The sequence below is a fragment of the Monodon monoceros genome, unplaced genomic scaffold, assembly GCF_005190385.1.
Source record: "Monodon monoceros isolate NGI ecotype Baffin Bay Population unplaced genomic scaffold, NGI_Narwhal_1 Super_Scaffold_3, whole genome shotgun sequence".
In the NCBI taxonomy this organism is placed as follows: Eukaryota; Metazoa; Chordata; class Mammalia; order Artiodactyla; family Monodontidae; genus Monodon; species Monodon monoceros.
The window spans coordinates 34,629,904-34,654,951 of NW_021703780.1; the positions used below are offsets into that span (position 1 = coordinate 34,629,904).

The following is a 25,048-nucleotide window of genomic DNA, read 5'->3' on the forward strand; positions in this document are numbered from 1 at the left end:
TAAATTAAATTTAAAAAAATAGTAAGTATCAGAAGGAGGAGACCCTAGTCTAGCTGGTAGTCAAGGAATAATTGCTTTTCAGTTCAGCTCCTGTTCCTTGTGCTTCTCTAAGGAACATTGTAAACTGGAGAAATGACTGACATTTTAGAGTCCCATGGAAATACCATCTAGTGCTATTAAACTCCTCCCCCTCTGCTTGTAACACTTGGAAAATCATGGCAGATCAAGTGGGTACATTCACAGAATCTGGGAACCAATCACTACATTATTAGAAGGTTGTGGTCTCTGGTGTATGGCTGGTTCAGGATCTTAAATGAGCTTGGGTGTTGTCGTGGCCTTCATTAGAAATGTCTTTCCTAGGGTCAGGGGAGACTCACTCTGGGACATTAAACTGTGGAAGTGACTGCACGTGTAATGAGTCTCTGCCAGCTAACCTCACCCCACATGGAGAGGGAAGGGCTGTCGGCTGGGCCAGAGCAAATGCAATTCAGAGCAAACTCTTTAATCTTTGTGGGTAGAATGGCTTCTGCTATCACAACTCCTCCTCCCTCATCTCAAGAAACTCATTCTCAAATGCTACTCAGGACATTTTTTGCTTCTCCAGAGGAAATGATGCTGCAGGGAAACTGGTGGAAAAGAGGGATTTTGGTGCTGCCTTTGGAGTAGTAAAATCAGCCATGGCCCGGGGGATCCAAAGGCTAAAGAAAGACATTACGGAGTGTGAGACAGAGGACATGATGCATTGCACTTGGTTTTTGGAGCATAAGCAATGACAGGTTCTATAGCTCTTCAAGTGGGGCTTCTGCAAGGCTTGGAAAGAAGCAAGTGGTCAAGGTCATTGAGTTCGTTAGACTTCTACTATGTTAAAAAATAATTTGAATCAGGGTAAGCTAGATTGTACTGTAGTAACACACAGTCCCTCCATTTTGGTGGCTCAAAGATGTATTTTTCTCTCATACTTCATGTTCATAATTTACTAACTTGGGGGTTCTCATTGTAGTCACTAAGGGACCCAGGCTGGTGAAGCATCCCAAATTTTGAAATTGGCGGGTCATCACAGCAGAAGGAAAGAGCTCTCTGGAAAGTCTCACACCAGATAGTAAATGCTCAGCCACAGACAGACACACATCACTTCCAGTCATTTCTACTCAAGATTCATTGGCTGAACTAGTCATAACACCCCACCCAACCACAAGGAACCTGGAAATCAGTCCTTTTCTGTGCTTGGAATGGGGAAGATGGGTGAATGTTTGGTGAACAGCATTATTGACAAATGCTCTGGCATCCAGTGAAGCTGAAATTCAGATTTTCTCTTCTCTTTTTGCTTTCTTGTCTACCTTAATTCCCCCAGATGGCACTTCGCCTGTGTTAGTGTCGACAGCTGGCAACAGCAATGTGGGCCCAGACACCGTAATAAGCACTGTGTTCTGGAAACATCACTCTTGTTTAGGGAATGCTATTGTAACTAAGTGGTATAGGTCTAGGATTGGCGCTATGACATCCTTATGTCCTGTTACCCTTTGGAACTTTGGAAAAGTGGAACAGATGAGACTTCACGTTGGAATTAATTCAGCAATGCAGGTGCTGAAATGATTCCATCCACTTTCGTGGAAGACATCCTGGAATCCTGCTCTTGGAGAAGGACCCAGACTGCCTGGTGCCGGGTATTTAAGTGTGAAGTCAAGGTCACATCAGGAAACAGGAGGCAACACCAGTGGGTCAAAGGAAGAGGATGTAATTAAAGGACAGTCAGAGGTATGGACAGAATTAAGGGAATCAACAGGGTGGTTGAGTCACCAAGGCTGGCAACAGCAGGAACCTGGTAATACCCTTAAATAAGAAAGGAGAGGAAAAAGTGTTATCTTAGCCCACTGAGAGCTAGATCTGGGTGGAAGGGGTTTCTAGACAGAATCTGTAGTCGTTCAAGTACACAGCCACTGCCAGAAATATGTCCCAAAGCAGGGAGGAAGCTGGAAGAAATATTCCAACCTCTCTTCCCACCCTTCAGTCTCCAGTCAATGGCTCTCATTGGCTGAACCTGATGAGAAGCCAGCAAGCAAGGGAGCTCCAATGATGCAGTTCCCAGGGACCAGCCTCCCAGGGCAGAGAGAAGGGCAGAAAAGGATCTGAGAAAGGTGAGGGGTGGGAGGGGTGGGTGTGTGCAGGGAAGTAAACAGAATGAACACAGTGAGGCTGTGTCTAGCTGACTGTGATATATTAGGAAATTACAATGAGACTCTGGCCTCTAATTTCTCTGGGACTTTAATTTCCCCCAGGGAAGAGAGATTCTGTTTTCTCCATGGCAACAAAAACAAGGGAGAATACATTGCTAGAACTTAAATGTCTCCAAGGGAATTTAATAAAGGGTGAAGATTCATGTGGTTTCAATTTGGGACAGTTTTTATACTGCAGTCATTGTGCTGTGCTACTTAGGTGTTTACTGCTCTAGCGAACCAGAATTTTCTATAAGGCTAGTAATTATTTGGTTGGCAAATACAGTAGGGGGTCAACATTTGGTAAGTTTATGATTTGGGGCTAAATGTCTAATTCTGTTCATTTGAGAATTTTCTAGAACCAACAGCAGAACTGCCCATTTCTCTGGTTCTAGGAGTTTATAAAAATTAGTGGTCAATGTCAGGGGGTAGCCTCAGAGGTTCCCCTTGCTGACCCCTGGTCTCCCCTGCTGAAGGGGGTTGTCTCATTCCTGGTTGACCGTAGATGTGAGTGAGGAGCGTAATCTTGAGCCCACTGGGCCAACAGAACACAAAGTGGGTAAATGCCGAGGCAACAGTTCCGCCAATCAATCCACTCCTTCCTAATCCTACTCACCACCCAGGAGAATTTGTTATCTACCCAGATCGCTGAGATGTTGATTGGGTCTCATTTACTAGTTGGGGCAGAGCTAGGCTTCCTAGGGGGTTCCTGACTCGGTGCACTGATTCTGTCAGTTGGAATGAGAGAGCCCTTCTGGAAGCTTTGTGATCTTTATTGTGTGGGTAACTTTGCCAAATTCCTTCCTCCTTGCAGTTTGAAGCTCTGCTCTCTTTTCCTAAGCACGTTGATTACTGACCTATGACTTTTGAGTTGGCAGGGTAGGGAGCAAGTTCTACTTAAACCTCAAACCCAAGCCTTGTGCATAATTCAGGGCTCTGAGGGTTACACGTCCTTGACCTAGCTAGAAGCACTTGAGTTTAAATCTTCTACTTTTTGTGAATGTGTCCTTTGGGTACCTGGGGAGTCGAGACATAGAGATCCATTATTGCTTGCTCAGCATCCTTCCTCCCTCCCAAATATCATTTTCATTTAGTAAGAACACTTTTCTTTTGAAGAATTCTCCCCCTCTACTCCAATTCTGCAGTTTGAGCCAGAAGTTGTCAATCATAGTTTATGAGAGGGCACATGACCCAAGATAGACCACTCAGGGCACCTGGTTCCCTGGCAGCAGGAATGACTGGCCCTGCTTTGATCACAGGCCCCTCTTCTGCAAGTGTCATTCCTTCTTCTTGTTTTAACTGAGTCTTGGTTGAGAAGAGCCTTTTCCTTTCTGGTAGTGAAGTTGGCAAGAGATGAGTAGAGAAAGTCAGTAGGAGAGAATGAATTTGACATAGGAGAGAATGAATTTGACACTTAAAGCACCAGAGAAGAGCCATGAGAATGTTCTAGGAACATCATGGAATCCCTGCTTCCAGTCTTCCCCAGCTGCACCTGCACCCTTCCTGAAGGCGAGGACATTTCCTTTTTGTCTAAGGCAGAGTTACTTGGATTTCTGTCACAACCAAGAGAGTCCTTACTCATCTAGTAGGGGATTGTTAGAAATGCCCACACAGCTAATGTCCATTGAGACTGTGGATTTCTTTTAAAGAGATGCTCCTAAGGGATTGTCTGCTTTTGAGACTTGGATTCCTTATAAGTGAAAGTGAATGTGTGTTACAGTGATGTTTGCTTTAATTCACCCACAGCTTTTAGAGTCCTGGACATGCAGCCTGAAACCCAGAAAATATACCTGGAATTGGGCAACCACACCCAATCGCTGAGGCCTAGTGAGATCGCTTAAAGCCAGGAGAGAGCCTCCCATGAGGAAAGCTATTACTCCAAGCTTCTTCTTACTGTAAGTTACTTTAGAGCTGCAGAATTCATAGCAATGCAAAATGTGCACAGTGCCTCTCAGTTGCAGAGTATAAAGTGGGGAGAAGGTGGTTCAGGGCCAATCTGGAGTCTCTTGTTATAGGTTAATTTGGGGGGGATTTTCCATGCTTCAGTAGTTGTGTCTGCTGTTGGTGGGAAAATAAATTGGTACAGCAACTATGGAGAACGGTATGGAAGCTCCTCAAAAAACTAAAAATAGAGCTACCATATGATCCAGCAATCCCACTCCTGGGCTTATATCCAGAGAAAACCATACTTCTAAAAAATACACGCGCCCCAATGTTTATTGCAGCACTATTCGCAATAGCCAAGACATGGAAGCAACCTAAATGTCCATCGACAGAGGAATGGATAAAGAAGATGTGGTAGATATGTGCAATGGAATATTTCTCAGCCATAAAAAAGAATGAAATAATGCCATTTACAAAACAGAAATAGACTCACAGACATAGAAAACAAACTTATGGTTACCAAAGGCGAAAGGTGGGGAGGGATAAATTAGTAGGTCGGGATTAACATATACACACCACTGTATATAAAATAAATAATCAACAAGGACCTACTGTATAGCACAGGGAACTCTACTCAGTACTCTGTAATAACCTATATGGGAAAAGAGTCTGAAAAAGAATAGATATATGGGGCTTCCCTGGTGGCGCAGTGGTTGAGAGTCCGCCTGCCGATGCAGGGGACACGGGTTTGTGCCCCGGTCCAGGAGGACCCCACATGCTGCGGAGCGGCTGGGCCCGTGAGCCATGGCCACTGAGGCTGCGCGTCCAGAGCCTGTGCTCCGCAACGGGAGAGGCCAAAACAGTGAGAGCCCCACGTACCGAAAAAAAAAAAAGAATAGATATATGTATATGTGTAACTAAATCACCTTGCTGTACGCCTGAAACTAACACATTTTAAATCAAATATACCCCAATATGAAATTTTAAAAAATAGTTGTGTCTGCATCAAAAAGAAAGTTTCCTGTAATTAAGATTTAGAGCCTTGTGCGAGTAGCCAGAGGAGGTGGTGAAATTATCTCCCTGAATCTCTGCAACTGTTTAGTTTCTGGATGGAGGAAGATGAAAGAATTAGGTTAGCTCTAGAAACCACCCAGCCTTAAGATATTGTGATTCTGTGAAGTTCAGATTTTATATCACAGGCTCTGAGCCTGCTTTCTCGTACGTCAAGAAAGAATAATATAAGTGCCTCTGTCGTCGTGTTGTTTACGTGCTCTGGGACTTACATAAGACAGTGTACACGACGGTAGAATGCCTGGTATGTACTAAGTGCTCACAGATGTTAACTGTTATTATTCTTATTTCTGAAGCTAAGGTCACCAGACTTAGAAGTAAGAAACCAACATAAGAAATGTTTTAAAAATATAAGAAAAAAAAAAATGCCCACACATCCTCCTCTGCGTCCCCGGCCGTCGTACCCCCTCCAACCTACATCCTTAACAGTAGAGAGTAGATAAAGTAATGGCACAAAGTCGGCAGTGATGAAATCTCCTAAATGGGTCAGGGGATGCCTCCCAAAGAAGCAGTTCAGGGACTGTTAACTGCATAGGTTTCCAAACACCAAGCTCCTTAAACTCTGCATGGTGCTGTTTAACCTAGAGATGTCCTAAGAGGAAGGAAATCCTGCAACATAGGGAATATCTTACAAGCCAGGCTGTAGATTTGAACTTTATCCCACAGGCCATGGGGAGCCTCAGTGTAGCTGCCCTCTAAGACTCATGACCTCTCTATGAAAATCAAAGCAATTGATCTGCTCAGATTGGCACTTCTTGTTGTGCGAGATTAGATGTTAAAAATAACTTCTACAGTTATGGAAGCAGAACCTGGGGTCATGGCATTGTCCCTAGAAGGCTGAGGGTTAGGGCTTCTAGCCCAATGACCGGGCTAGTCATTGGTGTTCTTGGACCAAGTCACCCTGCCTCCCCCATCCCCCATCTTCTCATCTGTGAAATGACATTTTCCATTGAGCCCAGGCTGTTCTCCAGGAAACCTTTGCAGACTCATGTACTGACCGACACTGCCATCTAGTGGGAATCTTTGGAAATCATCTTGCAGGATCAACCCCGGCTGCCTCTGTACCTCATCAACCTACCTAGGAGTCAGGGGCACCCCATCCTCTCTGCCTGGTCCCTCAGTGATTGTCTCTTCTTAATCCAGGCTCTTTTGCCCTAGTATTCCCAGTTCCGTGCACATGAACACAACTCCTCCCATGGGAATAGGGCTCTACAGCTCACAAGCTATCCTCCTTTACCAGCCTCCACGGTCATCATCACTAACAGAGACATAGGATGGCCATGCTAGCAGAACATGGCATTTCTCTGGGTCCCTCCCTGGCTAGTTTGAATGACCTCCAGCCCCCTCATATTCCTCCTCGATGGTTTTGGGAATTGTCAATGCCAGTTGATAACTCCAGGCATCTTGCTAACAGTAATGTCTGCCATATTTGCTTTTAAAAACAAAACAAAACAAAAAACCCTACCTTAACTCACTGGGCTGATGTGTCCTTTTGCAGTTCATTCATGAATATCACCCCCTCCCCATGCTTGATGAGCTCCCAAAACCCATGGGAGATATCAGGGGCCCTGGTATCTATGCTGAAAGGGCCACCATCACCAGATATCCCATAATGTCTGATCTATGGGTGCCAATGTCAAGGACACTGGCTATGCCAGAGTTGCTATTACCAGGACAACACCCCTGCCCATGTCTCCTCCACATCAGCGGTTGTCACCAACGGCACTGACACGCGTCCTATGAAGACATCAGAAAATAAGGTGTCTGCTCTACAGACCAAATTTTGGCAAAATATTCCTAATGGGGGAAATTACCCCTACTTCCAATTCTACTGGCTTATTTCTATACCCCACCTTCTGTTTACTTCTCTTTTCAACCTGGGGCCAGAATAGCCACGCCTCTATTCGCAGCCTTGGATACCGTTCCACCAAAGCAAGCTGTGATTCTTGCATTCCCCAGAACTTAAATCTGGAGCATGGCCAGCATGCGCTGGATAGAAGCGCAACTGGAGAGCCATGCCGTAGTGGTTTGTCCGTTCCTCATCTTGGGAAAAGGGCAGGCGATGTAGGATCCACTAATTGGGACTCCTGGCACCACTCTTGGTGGATTTCTAGAACCAGGAAATTCCTTGAACATCATCCACTTCAGCATGGACCCCAGTTGAAGGGGGAGGGGAGAGAAGAGCTGGCAGGAGGGAGAAAGAGTAAAGACAAGTAGGATATAGTCAACATTCCATGGGAAAAAAAAACTATCCACATTTTCGGGTCACTTTTTGGTCCCTTAACAGGACTCCCTGCCTTCTTTCATGTAATGTGGAATTGAAGTCATTGAAACTGACTGACTTAGCGTCTGTTCAATCCTGCCAGCAGTGAAACAGATACACACACAAAAACAACAAAAACACCCTTCCCTCTTATTTTTGGTAATGCATTTTGCAAGGTTGCTGCTGTCAGCATAAATCCCAAGGATTATGTTTATTCTCTCCTGTGGGTGCAAGACTCCACCCTGCTTTCCTGAGAAGCTGGGTCTGTTTTCTCCACCCATCACTTGGGATGGAACATGGAGGGAGGGGACGGAAGGGGAGGGGAAGGTTGAAAGGCTTTCCAGAGGTAGAAATGGGACTGGCCTGAGAGGACGCAAATGGTCAGGTACATAGAGCAGAAGGCCTGGCTTTTAGCTCACTGCCTCTGTGTTGAACACTGTTCAGTTCCATTCAGCAAGCTCTCACTGCATGCCTACTGTGTGCCAGGGACTGTGTTGGGTGCAAGAAACCTATACCTCAGCAGAGAGCAAGTTTTTCTACCTCCAACTCAGAGGGCCTGATTTGCGTTGTCCCAGCTTCCTGTAAGAAGAAGGGAAGAGCCCAGGTGGCAATGAGTAGAAGGAATCATTGACTGTAAGACATGAGAATGTGGTGTTGTTGTAGCATTTGGAAAACACAAGGAACCAGGATAAAAATGTACACCTGCAGAGCCTGGAAATTGGGTCTCCTCGTTCGCCAGTGGACTGAGTGTCTGGTATGTGTTAAACTCTTTACAGAGGTTAAAAAAAAAAAAAAGTAGCTCCTGTTCTGAAAAAATTCATAATTACTCAATGTATTCACATTTTCTTTTCTCCAGATTATCTGACTCCAGCATTTGCGTTTTGACTAGAGCTCCTTTCTTCTGTTCCTCCCTCTGTACACACTTACTGATGCCCGATCACCCTCGCCACCCATCACCAAGTTTACCCAGGCTCCTGACCTCTCCCCTTCATATCTGCCTTGGAATCCATGGCCAACTGTGCCAGCTGTATTCTCACCAACTCCCTCAGCTCCGCAATGCCCTTGACCCTTGATCTCTACCCTGCCAGTTTCCAGTTTGGTCCCAATCATACTTCCGTCTGTTATTCGAATAAGTACTCCTTACATACCTATCACGGGCCAGATACTTTTCTAGGTGCTGAGGCTACATCAGTGAGAAGCAAACTTCCTCCTGGGGCTTATGTTCTTGTGGTGGTAGACAATTTTCATTGAAGGAATAAATATATAGTAAAAAGTAAACATGTAATATAATGTTGTATAGTGATTAGGACTACAAAAAGGTAATAAAACTGGGTAACAAGAGTGGTAAGGGGGGCTTCCCTGGTGGCGCAGTGGTTGAGGGTCTGCCTGCCGATGCAGGGGACACGGGTTCGTGCCCTGGTCCGGGAAGATCCCACATGCCGCGGAGCGGCTGGGCCCGTGAGCCATGGCCACTGAGCCTGCGCGTCCGGAGCCTGTGCTCCGCAAGGGGAGAGGCCGCAACAGTGAGAGGCCCACGTACCGCAAAACAAAAACAAAAACAAACAAAAAAAAGAGTGGTAAGGGAAAGACTCTTTGACCTAAATGAAGTAAAAGAGTGAGCCAGGAGAATATCTTGGATAAGAACATTCCAGGAAGAGACCCTGAGGCGAGAAATGTGGTTGGCATGTTCAAGGAACAGCAAAATGGGGGGCGCTGGATGAGCTAACGGAGAGGAAGAGAGGTAGGGAATGGAAGCTGGGGCAGCTCAAATGGGACCTTGGGGGCCATACTGAGTTTCTACTCTAAATGTGATGGGAAGCCATCCCCAGAGGGAGTATTTGAGTAGGAGAGTGACCTGATCACTGGAGAACAGATTCCTATTGCAGGAATCCCGGGGAGAGGCGTTGTGTTGGCTTATTCTAGGAGGTGGCCGTCATTGGGAGTGGTAAGATGTGCTCAGGGGCAGGACAGAGATTCATAGGTAGAGCTGACAGCGTCTGCAGATGAATTGAATATGACTCGGAAGGGAAAAATGACCAGGTAGACCGGGAATGACTCCAAGATGAAGCGAATTCTTGTTTTATGAGATGGGGAATTATGGGAGAGGAGCGGTAGGTTGGTGGAGGATGAAGGGGGAATCAAAAATTGTTCCTTTTACTTGTTTGAGTTGCCTATTAGATATCCAAGTAGAGATATTAAGTAGGCAGTTTGATAGATAATATAAATAGGAGGTCCTCAGGTTACCAATGACATTTAAAGCCAAGATGCTGGAGGAGGTCATCCAAGGAGTGGAAGTAAACAGAGAGGGGGTCCAGGGCCTGGGCCTCGGGGATACCCTGACATTTAGAGGTCTAGAAGAGTGGAACCACCTAACCAAATAAAGAGACTGAGGCCAAGTAGCCAGAGGGGTAGAAGGAAAACCAGATGAACACAATGTCCTGGAAGGAAAGGAGAAGATGTCAGAAAGGAACCTTTGATTTTCTGCACACCTGCTTGGCAGCCACTAAGATCATTTGCAGCCCACAGAGCTAGGAAACTTGCTTCTCCCACACATTCATCTTTTCCTGCCCCAAGTGGGTTCTCTTCTTAGTCCTTCCCAGGTAGTTTTCTTGGCCAGGTCCTACAGCATTTCTTCCACTTTCTCCATCTTCTGTGCCTTCACATCTCACAAATGGCCTCTTCTTTCTCTCTCTCTGTTGGAGGAGCAGAACTGTACTCTCCTAGTTTTCTTCTCTGGGCTTTCCTGCCGTTGCCTCCTTGATTCTCAGTTTCCCAGCCTCCCAGCTACCAAAATCCTGGACAGATCACTAACTGCTCACCCTGCCCTCAACTGGCTGCCCAGTCCCAGCCTTGAAAACAGAAATACTGGTTTGCCCTAATGTGGGCAGTCTCCTGTCTCCCTTCTCTAAATTTACCTTCCACCAGCAGCATCTTAATAAAACCCAAATATAGCAGTCATGGCACTTCCCCTTTCAAAAACCTTCAGAGGGTTCCTTCAGGAGAAAGTCCACATTGATTGCAGGGCATTCAGGTGAGGCCCCCCTGCAATCTGACTCCCCAGTTCTCTATCCCAGCCTTGTCTCCTGCTGTACATGAATCCCCCACTTACATAGGGGAACATAACCCTCTCCAAAACTACCATGTACTTTCTTGACCACAGGCCAAGTTAATCCCTATGCCTGGGTTCTACAATGGAGTCTTCAAATGCCAGCTCAGACATCATCACCTTTGTTTTCCAGACCATCCCCTCCCACAAAGAGCTCAAGCTCACTGGGTCCTGAAAAGAGGGGAACATGAAGGCTTTCAAATACGGTGAATTTCCCCCGTCACTCAGTTATATATTCTCCGTAAATTTAGAAAATATAGGGACTTCCCTGGCGGTGCAGTGGTTAAGAATCCACCTGCCAATGCAGGGGACACGGGTTTGAGCCCTGGTCTGGGAAGATCCCACATGCCGCAGAGCAACTAAGCCCGTGCACCACAACTACTGAGCCTGCACTCTAGAGCCCGTGAGCCACAACTACTGAGCCTGTGCACCACAGCTGCTGAAGCCCACGCGCCTATAGCCCACGTTCTGCAACAAAAGAAGCCACTGCAATGAGAAGCCCACGCACCGCAACAAGGAGTAGGCCCCGCTCACTGCAACTAGAGGAAGCCTGCGCACAGCAATGAAGACCCAATGCAGCCAAAAAATAAATTTAATTAATTAATTTTTTAAAAAGAGAGAGAAAGTATAATTTGTACTGAAACAAATTCTCCCATAACCACAAAGGGCGTGTTTCCAAGCTCACAACTATACCAGGTGAGAATCCAAAGCAACACACACACACCTGGCCTGGAATCTGCTTTCCTGTGGTTCTCAGGGCTTCTCTCCCCTGCAAATCCTGTTCTGGTTCTACAACTTGCCCTGGGCTTCTCATATTCCAGAACCAACTACCACAGAAAACAAACAAAACCCAGCTCTTTTGCCAAAACATGTAGTTCTCAGGAGTGTAAAACCAAGAAGTTCTAAGAGAAGTCTCAGAAGAACGGAACAGAGAAAATGAGGGTGGGACAGAGGAAAGGAAATTATTAAGAAAGTAACAGCTAAGAATATGTCTTTAAATTGAAAGAGCCCATCAATTATTAAGCAGGAAAAAAAGTCTAAAATACACACATCTAGGTATATACTAGTGAAATTTCTGTATCTCAAGAATGAGAAAATTTCAAAATATTTTTTTGCAAAGAAACAAGAATAAAGACCTCAGCAGTTCTGGATACTAAAGGACAATGGAGCAATGCCCTCAAAAATCAGAAAATGGCTGGGTATAGAATTCTAGGTGCCAAAAAACAAATCAAATGTGAGGAGAAATAAAGATGTTATGCAAGTTCTGGTCCTGTAAGAAACATGCCAAGACAGAATTATGTGTGTAAGAAGTGTATGAGGGCAAACACCTAAAGAGACAAAGGATCCCAAGAGGGTGGGCGAGCTCTCAGACCTCAATGCTGACCCTCCGACTCCAGGGAGAGGGGAGAGGGAAGGAAGAAAGGGTGGGTGGGAGTGTCTTAGACTGCAGTGCAATTTTAGAAGAGTTCAAAAAGACTTCCAGGGGAGTTCCCTGGTGGTCCAGTGGTTAGGACTCCTCCGCACTTCCTCTGCAGGGGCCTGGGTTTGATCCCTGCTCAGGGAACTAAGATCCCGCAAGCCGCATGGCACGGCCAAAAAAAAAAAAAAAAAAGACTTCCAGGAAGTCCTTAAGCCCAAGTGGGGTCCCGGATTGCCCTACTCAGCCTATGGGAAGCCTCAGCCTGAACTCCCTGATGGATCTCTGGAGGCAGCAGTGGGGACCACGGATCCTTTATGCTCTCTGCAGCCAGGGATCCAAGGGGCATGCACTCATGGCAGCCACTGGTGATGTACAAGGATCCGGAAAGTTTGCCACCCACTAACCCTGTGTGTTAAAAATGAAAGATATAGTGTACTTTACGAAAAGGAATCCAAAAAGATGGAGTGAAATATGAGACATGGTAGGAGCTGAGTACATCCCAGAACCAGCAAAGGAAGCTGAATAATTACAAAAAGAAAGCGTCTGTAACATCCGTGCCTGGTCCCGTCCCCTTCAAGGGGCACCGATTAAGTGCTGCACTTCCTTCTATGAAGGGTTCAATCATATTCCTTGGGATTCTGCTGCAAATAAAAGCTAAATAATCATAATTTTATAAAGAAGTTGATTTAGTTTCAGTTTTCAGAATCTGTAGAAAGAAAACAAGTAATTTTAAAAGAACAAAAATGTAAATCTTGACAAATTGAGAAGGATAATAAAGTCAAACGGGAACGTGAGAAGGGACATGGAAAGAAGTATAAGCTCGCTAATTTTCTCACCTTTATAACACAGGTCTGTCTAAATGTGAGCAGTCAAGAATAGTTTACTACTTAAAATGACATATAGGGACTTCCTTGGTGGCCCAGTGGTTAAGAATCCGCCTTCCAATGCAGGGAACACAGGTTCGATTCCTGGTCAGAGAACTAAGATCCCACATGCTGCAGGGCAACTGAGACTGAGTGCTGCAGCTACGGAGCCCACATGCTGCAACTGGAGAGGCTATGTGCTGCAACTACAGAGCCCACGTGCTCTGGAGCCCGTGCGCCACAACTAGAGAGAGGCCCACTCACTGCAACGAAAGATCCCGCGTGCCGCAACTGAGACCCGACGCAACCAAAAATTTAAAAAAATATATATTTTTAATGACATATAGATAAATACCAGAAGTAAAGTCAGAAATTTAAGTGGTGGTTCTGGGGAAATAAGGCTGAGGAAGGAAATTCTAATTTGTTTTGTCTACAGATCTTCCTCAACTTACGGTGGGCTTACGACCTGATAAGCCCACTGTAAATTGAAAATATCTCAAATTGAAAACACATGTAATGCACCTAACCTACAGAACATCAGAGCTTAGCCTAACTTACCTTAAATGTGCTCAGAACATTTACAGTAGCCCACAGCTGGGCAAAATCATCTAACACAAAGCCTATTTTATAATAAAGTGTTGAGTATCTCATGCAACTTATTGAATAATGTACTGAAAGTGAAAAACAATGGTTGTTTGTTACGGAATGGTTGTCGATATCATGGCTGACTGGAAGCAGCGGCATCATGAGAGAGTATCATACCACGTAGGTCGAGCCCAAGAAAAGATCAAAATTCAAAATTTAAACTTTGGTTTCTATAGAATGCATATCACTTTCTCACAATTGTAAGTCAAACCATTGTAAGTCAGAGACTGTCTGTACTCTACATTACTTGGACTAGGTACATGGATTAATTTTTGTCATTTTAAGATGTTAACTATATAAAAGGCCTTGTAGGAATAAAGAAATATATATATATATATATATATATATATATGTTATTTTAGGAAAAGTATAGGGAATTCCCTGGCGGTCCAGTGGTTAGGACTCGGTGCTTTCGCTGCCAGGGCCCGAGTTCGATCCCAGGTCAGGGAACTAAGATCCGACATGCCTCACGGTGCGGCCAAATTAAAAAGAAAAAGAAAGAAAAAATGTAAAAATAGAACCTTTAATTACTCAAAGCTCAACCCATCGATCATTCTTAGAAAAAAAATTGAAGTCAACCTTAACCTGAGTGCAGACATTTTAGACTGAGTAAGATAAGAGATGGTAAGTGGTCTGATTACTATTGCTAAGTATGGTATTGTTGGAACTTCTTTTTGTCTGCACCTGTTAGCAGTTTGGTTTCTGGAATACTCAGCTTCAAATCTTGTATTTATGAGGCAAAAAGAAAACCCAGGAAACTCACTACTTTGTGGTCCCTACCTGATCTGCCTTCTCACAACCTTTCAGAGTCATCTTACGTTTTGTTTGTTTGTTTTTTGCGGTACGCGGGCCTCTCACTGTTGCAGCCTCTCCCGTTGCGGAGCACAGGCTCCGGACCCGCAGGCTCAGCAGCCATGGCTCACGGGCCCAGCCGCTCCACGGCATGTGGGATCTTCCCGGACTGGGGCACGAACCCGTGTCCCCTGCATCGGCAGGCGGACTCTCAACCACTGTGCCACCAGGGAAGCCCCTTATGTTTGTTTTATGTTTGATCTTCAGGGTTCTTAGTTGTACTTTGAATATAGGATATGGAAAAGTATATTTATTCTATCATCTACTCCATCAGAAGTCTGAATTACTAGTTAATTTTTAAAATAGTTATACACTTATTCAGATTTTCTACTTTTTCTTTCAGTTGATTTCAATAAATTGTTTCTCCAGGACATTGTCTACTTTGTTTCCAAACTTTTTGGCATAAAATTATTCACAGCATTCTTTCATTTTAGAGCTCGCTGATACATTTATAGCTATGTCTCCATTTTTATTCATCGTTTGGTCATTTGTTTTTCTCTCTCTCTCTCCCCTCCTTCTCCTCCTCTCTGTCCCTCCCTCCCTCCCACTCCTCCCCCCACCACTCTGGCCCCCAATCTTCCGTTACGTGTGGCAAAGTTTTGTGATAGATATCTTTTCAGAAGATCGGATTTTATGTCTGGCAATGCTCTACTATATATTTTCTGTTTCATGAATGAATTAGCTATGGCTGCAATACTGCATATCAAACCACAACTCAGCATTTAAATAACAAGCATTTATTTCTTGCTAAAGGATATGTGAGTCATCTACATCAGCTGGGCTAGGCTGCAATCCAAGCTTTAGACTCCAAGTTGCGGGTTATGTTCATGTCTCTTCCTTCTTAGACCAGCAGCTGTCTGAGGCTTGCTCTTCTCATTGGGAATGGCAGGCATGTGAGAAATCAAACTAAATTGCACAAACCTATTTAAGTCCCCTGTTCCAATCAAATTTACTAACATTCCATTAGGTAAAGCAAATCGATGATAAGGCCCCTTTTCAATGAGTCAAGGAAGCATATTCTGCCTGATAACTTTGCAGTATCCTCCCATGTGGGTAAAGGGTGTGGATGTATAATCCTATTACAGGTGAATGAAGAACTGAGACCAATAATCCAATCTACAACAATTAATTGCAGATCCTATCTTTATTATCCTCTCAGTACTTTGAACTCTGTTCTTTCTAATGTCTTGAGTTGGATGATTAACTCATAAATGTTCAGACTTCTTTGAGCATGTAAGGATGTAAATTTCTCTAAAGGTACTGCTTTAGCCATACCCCATGAGTTTTGATATGTAGATTTTCCTTATTGTTCAGCTGAAATAATTTTAAATGTCCCTTGCAATATGGTCTTTCACCCCAAAACTACTTAACAGTGTGGTTTTTAAATTTCCAAATGTATTTTCATATGATCTTTGTAATTGCTTTCTAGCTTAATTGTACTATAGTCAGATAATGTAATCTGTATGATATTCTTTTAGTATTTGTGGAGATTTGATGTGTGAACTAATGTGTAGCTAATTTTCATAAATGTTCAATTTATGTCTGAGTAAAATTTATATTTCTCAATTTGAAGTATAAGGGTTAAATATATGCTCATTATATCACAATTGTTATGTCATTAATAGCTTCTAAATATTTATTAATTTTTTCATTTGCTTGCTCCATCAAAACTAATATATGTAAAAAATTCCCTTCTATTGATTTGACATATTTCCTTGTTGGGCTCTCAATTTTTTTGTGTTATATATTTTGAGGTTATGTTTTAGGTGTATAATATTTAGAAATATATCTCATGAATTGAAAATTTATCATTATGGAGTGACCCTCCTTAAAGCTAAAAGCATTTCTAGAGATAAAGTCTGTCTCATTTTGAGTTAGCTGTACCAGCTTTCTTTGGTCAGTATTTGCCTGGTGTTAATCTTTTTCAGTTCTTTTACATGTGGCCTTATATTTTATGTTTGAAGTATGTCTTTTATGTACAGTTTCAGCTAATCTTTTTTAAAAATAGAAACTAATTAGACAATCTGATCTTCTAAATGATTTTAGTCCCTTCACATTGTGATTACTGAATATTAACATTTATTTCTAAAATCTTACTTTGCACTGCCAAATTTCATCAACTGTAAGAAACATATTTTTCCCCACATTTAAACATCTTTGAAATTAGAATACCTCTATAATTGAAGTCATCATTAGCAGCTTTTTTCTTCCTTAGTAGCATGCAAAATTTAGGAGTATTTTACAAGTGGTGTCATCTTACATTCTATGAAATATGACATCTATCCTCTTAAGTTTCTCTCCCCCTCTATCCCTTTTTTTTTTTTTTAATTTCTCCTTTTCACCTATATTTGTTTGGAAGTTACACATTCTGTCTGCACCATTCTAGTGATTACTCTTAGAATTGTAACAAGCATACATGAATTAAATTCTAAAACTAATCAGTGTCTCAGGTTGGATTCTCCCAAAAACTGCCCTTAGGACCAGACCTTGAGTACAGGCATTTGGGAAGTGACATCAGGAAGCACAAACAAGGGAAGGGGGAAGTGAGGCAGGGAAAAGAGAAAAACAGGTCTGGGAAATGCTCATGAGCAGGTTATTGTGGGTAACGGGGGCTCAAATCCTCTGAACAACCAAGTGGAACTTGCTTCAGAGTTGTCCTACGAGGAGGTAAGGAGGTAGAGGCGTTTATCTACTGACTCCCCCATTGGTTGAAATTTATCCCTGGAAGTGTTAATGCCCCTGCACTTCCAGATTACACCTGCTTAAGTCAGAGAAAGTTCTATGATGCAGGAGAAAGACATCAGACATAGAAGAGAGACACATGTGCTTGAGCAACACCTGGCAGCCTGTTAACACTGTCTACCCCATTGATAAGTGAACTTAGGTGGACAGAGAATACGGGTCAGGTGTCAACAATGTCCACTACAATCAACATTCCTAAACCCCTCCTGCTCTTTGCCAAACATTGAACTTGCTCATTCCTATCACCTATCCTACTTTACATGTTCATCAGTATATACTTTATTTACATAGTTTTTGTATTCCTCTAAAAATAGTTGTTTTTTATTAATTATTTTAATCACTTAAATTTACCTATATGCTTATCAGTTTCCTTGCTCATCATTCCTTCATGAGCCTCACTTCTTTCTTTGTGAATTAATTTCTTTCTTCCTTTAGTATAAGTTTTTTTCATCATCTGAATTTTTTGGTTCCTAGATTTGGATAATGAGTTTGAATGCTGAGACTGAAAAGTACACCATCTATTTCATTCCTGAGTTACAGATAGCAAATAGCAAGAGTTTTCATACAGAAGGATCTATGTATTTCAGCAGTTTTTTCAGTGTTTGTTAACGAATTTAGTCTTTGCCTTTCTGAAAATGACTTGTTTCCCCATTCCTGAATGATAGCTTGACTGGGTATAAAATTGTAGATTCATTGTTTCTCTTACTTCAAAGATATTATTCAAGTGTTGTTGCTTAGAAGTCTGCTATCTATTTATCACTTCACTTTGGTGATATGTCATTTTTCTATTTTTTTTAACTTAACCTCAAGATTTTATTATCTTCATAACACCAAAAGATGAAGCTTAGAACTGAATTACTTGGCCCTTTCTCTTCTTAAATCCTCCCAGTTCAAAGTGTTTGCGTCTCTTAATAGCCAGAATTCTTTGATCTGCAGCCTCAGGACAATCTTTGTCCTTTTAGCTTTTTCCCAGAAAATTGGCTGAGTCTGCCCACCATAGCCACTCTGCTTCCTGTCATAATGCCACTTTCCCTGGGCATATGGATACTCCTTGCCCTTCTTGTACTGTGCCACCTTGTGGGGTTGGAGCTTGCCACACTTCCTACAGAAAGTCCCACCGGTTTAAGGCATTTTCACCGTGTTTGCAGGAGCACTATTGGCACAAAAAACTGTGGTTGTTTCAAGATGTTCTCTCTGTTTTCGTTGTTCTTCTGCACTTCAGTGTGTCTTGGTGTGCATCTATTTTTATTTATGCCACTCATGATTGCTGTGATCATGAAGCCAGTCAAAGACTATAGATAAGGAAAGTCTGACTAGATTCTGCCAAAACCTTGTGGTCCAAAGACAGAGGGAAAAAAAGATGAAAATAGAGTTCAGCCAGACAGTAATGAGATGAATGAACAAAATCAGTTGCAATCTGGTTGGAGGTTGAAGAATTCAGATGATAAAATCTCGTCATCAGAACGGAAAGAGGTTACAAAAAGTATTGTGTGGTTGTGTAGTTGGAGCAGGAGGAATCAACCCCACCTGAAGGGTATAGATTTGGGGTCTCCTATAATTTCAAGATTACTAAAACTGGACTCAGTATGTCAATCTGTGATGCAGGAAAGACCACACTGGACATAGGCAGCTGCAGGTCTGGCATCCCTGTACCAAATGTGTCTGTTCAATATGCACCTCCAACTTGCCTCAGGTGACAAGCATATTGTCATCATGAGTTATTGGCTCAGGAATTTACAGTCACAGTAAACCTCACTGGGTTGTGTCTCTTAACCCCAGAAACATGAAATTATGAAGTATGTCAAACCCATGGCATTAATCATTTTGGGTTACAATCAAGATAATCACTGTGTTCGGCATTTAAAATACTTGTAAAATATAATTGAATTTGGTATATTAAAATGTATGACAGATTGGCCTGCAATTCCAAATTAAATGCTTGATTCGAACTTGAATGGTGTAAGTGATTTAGTTTATAAACAGTGGTAGAGTGGTTAAAAGAACTTGCATTAGAGAGTTGTTTGATAATGTGGGAAGGATTAGCTTATTGGGTCATAAGTTTCTTGAGTTTAGACATTCCAACGTCTTAAAGAAAATTGCATACATTAATGTATGCATATTATTTGAAGTAAAGGTAATTAGCCTGTCCTATTCAAGTTTACTTAACATTAATTAAAATCTAATTCCCTTAAGTAATCAGTCCGATTTATGTTAAAGTTTCCCTGAAAATTATTTCTATTTTATATAAAATTTACTGGATTTAAAATAGTGTAATAAAACTTATAAGATGAATTTAGGAGTTTAAGAAAATCTAGACTTTTAAATTTATAATTTCAGTAAGTAAAGTTTTAAAAATCAAACCCAAATAAATGAAAATAAACTTCTCTGTGTACAAAAGCTGCCCTTGGGCATCAAAAATATCACATAGAAACTGAATCTAAGGATGCATGCTCTTTATCAGTGTAACCTCTTATTCTCTAATCTCACCTTCTGAAATCCCTATTGGGTATACATTGGACTTTTTACTCTTTCATGCCTCTTTTTTTTTTTGCTTTTTTTCTTTATCCAGAATACAGCACATAGGTATAATTTAATTTATCTCTATATCCACAATTTTGTCTTCATCTGGATCCAATATACTGTTTATCCACTGGACAGTATTTCTCAACTTCAATGACTGCATATCTAATTTAACATCAGAAACTAACCTTGTTCCTTCTCAGCATCAAACTGCCTCCCTATTCTCAAAGTTCTTGCAACTGCCAGTAACTCACACAGTGTACAGGTACTCTGCTGAGCTCCCCAGGCTGGCTGGAGGCCTGGGATTGCATTGCTTCACCTCCCACATGCCAGGGTGTCTGCACCAAGTTGCTCCTCTACTTCTGAACAGAGGATCTGGTTTCCTGAGTGACATCAAAGGATGAACAGTGCAACACCTATGGGTCAGCTCTCCGTGGAGTGGATTTGGGCAATAGGAAATGGGTAACAGGAGGGAGCTGGGCAGATAAATTCTCCTTCCAATCAGAAGTGCTGTTTCTTTTTGAAAACCTTCCAGAGAAGTCCTGGGTGTTAGGCAAAGAGACAGTGGCTAGCTGTCTCTTCATAGCTTATCAAACAGAGACCAGCACTGTAATGCATCATATCACCTTGCTTCACACCTTTCCTTGCCCTACTTCCCCTTTTCTTCCTTGCCTTCATCTCAACAGACTTCATCTCCTGCATAAAAGATCAGCATTCTAATCCTTGCCTCAGGCTCTGCTTTTTCTAGAGAACCTCAGATAAGGCAGTCTTCAAAATTTTGTTTGGTTCTTTTTGAGAATCTCAATCTTTCATTATGTTCTTTATTTTATTTTATTTCTTAAGCATCTTTATTGGAGTATACTTGCTTTGCAATGGTGTGTTAGTTTCTGCTGTGTAACAAAGTGAATCAGCTATACCTATACATATATCCCCACATCCCCTCCCTCTTGTGTCTCCCTCCCACCCTCCCTATCCCACCCCTCTAGGTGGTCACAGAGCACCGAGCTGATCTCCCTGTGCTAGGCGGCTGCTTCCCACTGGCTATCTATTTTACCTTTGGTAGTATATATAAGTCCATGCCACTCTCTCACTTCGTCCCAGCTTACCCTTCCCCCTCCCCATGTCCTCAAGTCCATAATTCAAAAAGAGTCATGTTCCACAATGTTCATTACAGCTCTATTTACAACAGCCAGGACATGGAAGCAACCTAAGTGTCCATTGACAGATGAATGGATAAAGAAGACGTGGCACATATATACAATGGAATATTACTCAGCCATAAAAAGAAATGAAATTGAGTTGTTTGTAGTGAGGTGGGTGGACCTAGAGACTGTCATACAGAGTGAAGTAAGTCAGAAAGAGAAAAATAAATACCGTATGCTAACACATATATATGGACTCTAAAAAAAAAAAAAAAAGGTTCTGAAGAACCTAGGGGCGGGATAGGAATAAAGACGCAGTCGTTATGTTTTTTAAAATTCTGTTCTTTAATGTATTAGCTATATCAGCCAGAAATTATAAAATATTTAAAATAACTGTCTTAAGTTGTTAGAAATCTAATCCTGCTCCTCATATTGCTAATGCTCACTCATGGTGGAGTATTTCCTTGTTTGTTCTGCAGTTCTGGATTGTGAGTTCATCTTCAGCAGGACTATATTGAAGAGAATAGTGAGAATCCTTAGCTGAGGGTTTGTCCCTCCAGAGAGGACTTGTATTCCCTTTGTCACAGATATTATCAGCTTGGGAGTTCTCAGCCACAAGAGTAGTATAAATGCCAAACTCTGCCTTCAGTCTTGAGGGATCTTTTCCCTTTATCCAGATACAAGTGAAGATGGACAAGCTTCCTTTATATCTCTCTTCGCTGATGGTGTGGCTTTTAGTCCCCACCTTTTTTCTAAAGCTCTTTGACAATTCTCAGCTTTATGTTCAAAGGCTCCATCAAATTCCCTGGGGGCAGCTGCAGTGTGAAATCAAGACTACTGCTCTGTTTTTTAGGTCTCTCTCCATTTTTCCCCTAGGAGTTATATGTTTTATAAACTCAGCTATGCAGGTAGAAGACTATTTTCTATATTTCATCATACTTTTATGGTATTTAATAATGGAAGGTTTTGGGGGTTATCTAATCTGCTATAATACTAGAAATGTAAGATCTGGTCTTGTCTTTAATAACTGAAATGGATTGAAGTATTACTATCTGTCAAGCACTATTGTAAGCACAATAAATGAATTAACTCATTTATCCTCTCAACAACTCAGTGAGAGGTAGGAACTAGTATTATCCCCACTGTGTTAGTCCAGGTCCTCCAAGAAGCAGAGGCCAAGATCAGAATAAGCGTGCCAAGGTTTTATTAAGGAAAATGCCTGTGAAAAAGGAAGTGAAGGGGAGCTGGTAATGGCTGAGAGAGTCACTAGACCACAGCCCAAGTCTAACACTGAGTGAAGAAGGAAGAGAAGGGAGGTTGGTAGAAGTGTCTTAGAGCAGTCTTAGTGAAGTTCATCAGAGCTCAGGGAGGGAGTTGTCTTTGAGCCAAAGTTAGCCGATGGAATCTAGTGTCTTCCAGAAATGGGTCTGCCTTGGTCTTCCTGCCATATTACATCATTGGTGGGGAGATGCCCATGGGAGAAGTGGCTCTGTCATAAATGTCACAGAAGATTCCAAAGTGCAGCAGCAGGGGCCCTCAGACAATACACTCCCTGAACTAGAAGGTCTGCCAAATGCATCCTCATGGCCACCCCACCCACTTTATGGATGAGGAAACAAACACAGAGGCTAGGTAACTTGCTCAAGGACACACCACTGGTACATGTGGAACCAGATTTCAAACTTAGGTAGTTTAGCTCCAGGATACAACTTCTTAACAACCATGCTATGCTTCAAAAAAAAAAAAAAAAAAAAAGATCTTATTGCATTGGATCTTTGTGTAGAAAGAATATTGTTAAACAATTGTGCATATGGTTTACGTGTGCTTTTTCAGAGTTAAAAAAGTCTATTTTTAATCAGATTCTACAAGAGGCTCTTTAAGACGGGGGAGAAAAAGACTTTCAAAGTTTGGGACTTTCAAGGGCAGTCACCTATGAATTTGACAGTGACCTTTAAAATGTGACTGTTACTGGAAATTCAATGATTGGTGCATTGTCCCTCTGTTCTCAGTCTGGTTGACTGCAAATTAATATTGTTTCTCACAGGGCATCTTTATTTTTCCCTCTAGTCCCTCCTATGATAGAACCATCTAGCTGCCTACTCAGTATCCAACTTTCCTTCTTCATTACAAATGACCAGTCTCGAAAAAACCACCACCAATAAGTCACCTGTATATCCCTCCCTCCCTTTGTAAGGATGGCCATCTAACTTCTAACTACAAGTAAAAATTGTTGGGTGAAACTTTTAGGAAATTTTCTTAAAAGAGGCTGACTCAACTAGCTTGTGACTTGTATCATTCAGAATCCCAGCAAGGGAACAGCTGGCACACTATGTATAGAAATCATGAAGGATAGAATACGAGTACAAAATTAGGGTCAGCCAAGCTGTTATCTCTTTTTCTAACTGGTAAGGAGAGGGTCGGGTAGAGCAGACTGCCTTGAGAACAGTGGCCTTCAGGTAAAGAGAGGCAGCCAGCCAGATGTGACTTTGTAGAAAGGGAGTCAGAGGGAAAGAAATCCTGAGCTCACATTCTCATCTCCTTCCATGGATTGTATTGGCTGAACCCATCACAACGCCAAGGGCAAGAAAGCCACTGATGTAGCCCACACAGGCCAGCCTGCTGAAACAGAAAGCAGATAGAAAAGCAGAAGGGCAGAGAGTTGATCTGAATTAGGATAAATAGGAGAGAGCAAGCACATGCACTCTTGCCCTTCCTTCTGTCTTTGGTATATGGATATGATGGCTGGAGCAGCACTGGCCATTTTGCTACCTTGAGGCAACCTTCTAAAGATGGTAGAGCACAAATATAGAAGAGGCTTGAGTATTAATGACATAACGGAACAGCTACATCAGCCCTTAAATGCTCACCCAGACTTCTTATATGTGAGAAAAATATAAATCTTTGTCTTAAGTCACTATTATTCTGATTGCTTGTATTTGTAACTAAGCGCAATCCCCACTATCTGAATTTATGTCTTCATTTCCTGCACCCCCACCACCAGACTTTTGTCATTTCTTCTTGCTTTTGTTTTTGTTTTTTTGTGGTACGTGGGCCTCTCACTGTTGTGGCCTCTCCCGTTGCAGAGCACAGGCTCCGCGGCCATGGCTCACGGGCCCAGCCGCTCCGCGGCATGCGGGATCTTCCCGGACCGGGGCACGAACCCGTGTCCCCTGCATCGGCAGGCGGACTCTCAACCGCTGCGCCACCAGAGAAGCCCTTGTCATTTCTTCTTAGTTGACAAATGGCCTTTTTTTCCTCCCACTTCTTCAGTCTCTGCCTTGTTGCCAGAGTGATCCTTCTCAAGCAGTTCAGACGTAGGGGACCCCCAACAGTGGTTCTCTCTCAGAGAGGGAACTTGGTGTCTGAGGGTCAGGGGTTGGAGGGAGACTTATTTTTCACTGTATTCTCTGTTTCACAGTTTGGATTTTGTATTGTGTATACACATTACCTAAAATAATTGAAAACGTAGTTCTCTGAAAAAAATTAACAGACTAATTAAAAATAGTCTGCCATGTCGCTGTCTTTGACAGGATTTTCGAAAGGGCCTTTGGAGTCCAGCTTCTCCACTTCTCCCAGTAATAATATCTTATCAACTTGAAGATGAGCATTTCTCACATTTTAATACCCCTGAAGTTGACATTCTTGCAGTTGCTGTTATCCATGTGGCAGCCACAATGTAGTTGTTGTTGTCTGCCTGTGCACAAACGTTAGATGTTAACCCACATTCAAATTGTCTTGAAACGGTCATTGACTAAAATGTACAGGATTTGCAATTGATCAATATGCCACCGGAAATATGAACCCTGATTGTTGTCTGCAAACCTTCTATTTGACAACTGTTAGTAAGATCAATAAAGACCCAGCATCAAAGCTCGTCAGATGAGCATCAGCAGCTTGAAAGAAAATCCCAGAGACAATAGTAGAGCCCTCTTAAGAATATTACCAAAGCTGCTAATTCCCCAGAGAATGACAGAGCGTGGAAGAACTCTGACATCAGCTCTCATTGAAAATAATTCGCTTTGTTGTGCAACAGAAACTAACACAGTATTGTGAAGCAATTATACTCCAACAAAGATCTATTAAAAAAAAAAGAAAAGAAAAGAATTCAGAGGACTTGGATTCTATGGGGAAAAATATAGGGATTCCTGGGCTTCCCTGGTGGCGCAGTGGTTGAGAGTCCGCCTGCCAATGCAGGGGAGCCCCGGTCCGTGGAGATCCCACATGCCGCGGAGCCGCTGCAATGGGAGAGGCCACAACAGTGAGAGGCCCACGTACCGCAAAAAAAAAAAAAAAAAAAAAAAAAAAAAAAGATAGCCCAGGGTGCTGT

The 25,048-nt window shown here is 42.6% G+C and overlaps 1 protein-coding gene and 1 long non-coding RNA gene across 2 annotated transcripts in view; both read left to right on the top strand.

Annotated features, from left to right (window-relative positions):
• LOC114907355 overlaps positions 1-4,065 on the top strand; it is a 57,502-nt gene extending 53,437 nt beyond the window's left edge. Inside the window, exon 4 of the long non-coding RNA XR_003796717.1 lies at positions 3,960-4,065. This is a non-coding gene — a long non-coding RNA (uncharacterized LOC114907355). The remainder of the gene's footprint in view (positions 1-3,959) is intronic.
• Positions 4,066-4,091: 26 nt separating this feature from the next.
• MOCS1 (molybdenum cofactor synthesis 1) overlaps positions 4,092-25,048 on the top strand; it is a 75,741-nt gene continuing 54,784 nt past the window's right edge. The window contains exon 1 of the mRNA XM_029242909.1: positions 4,092-4,108. The gene's annotated coding sequence lies outside the window, so the exon portion shown is untranslated. The remainder of the gene's footprint in view (positions 4,109-25,048) is intronic.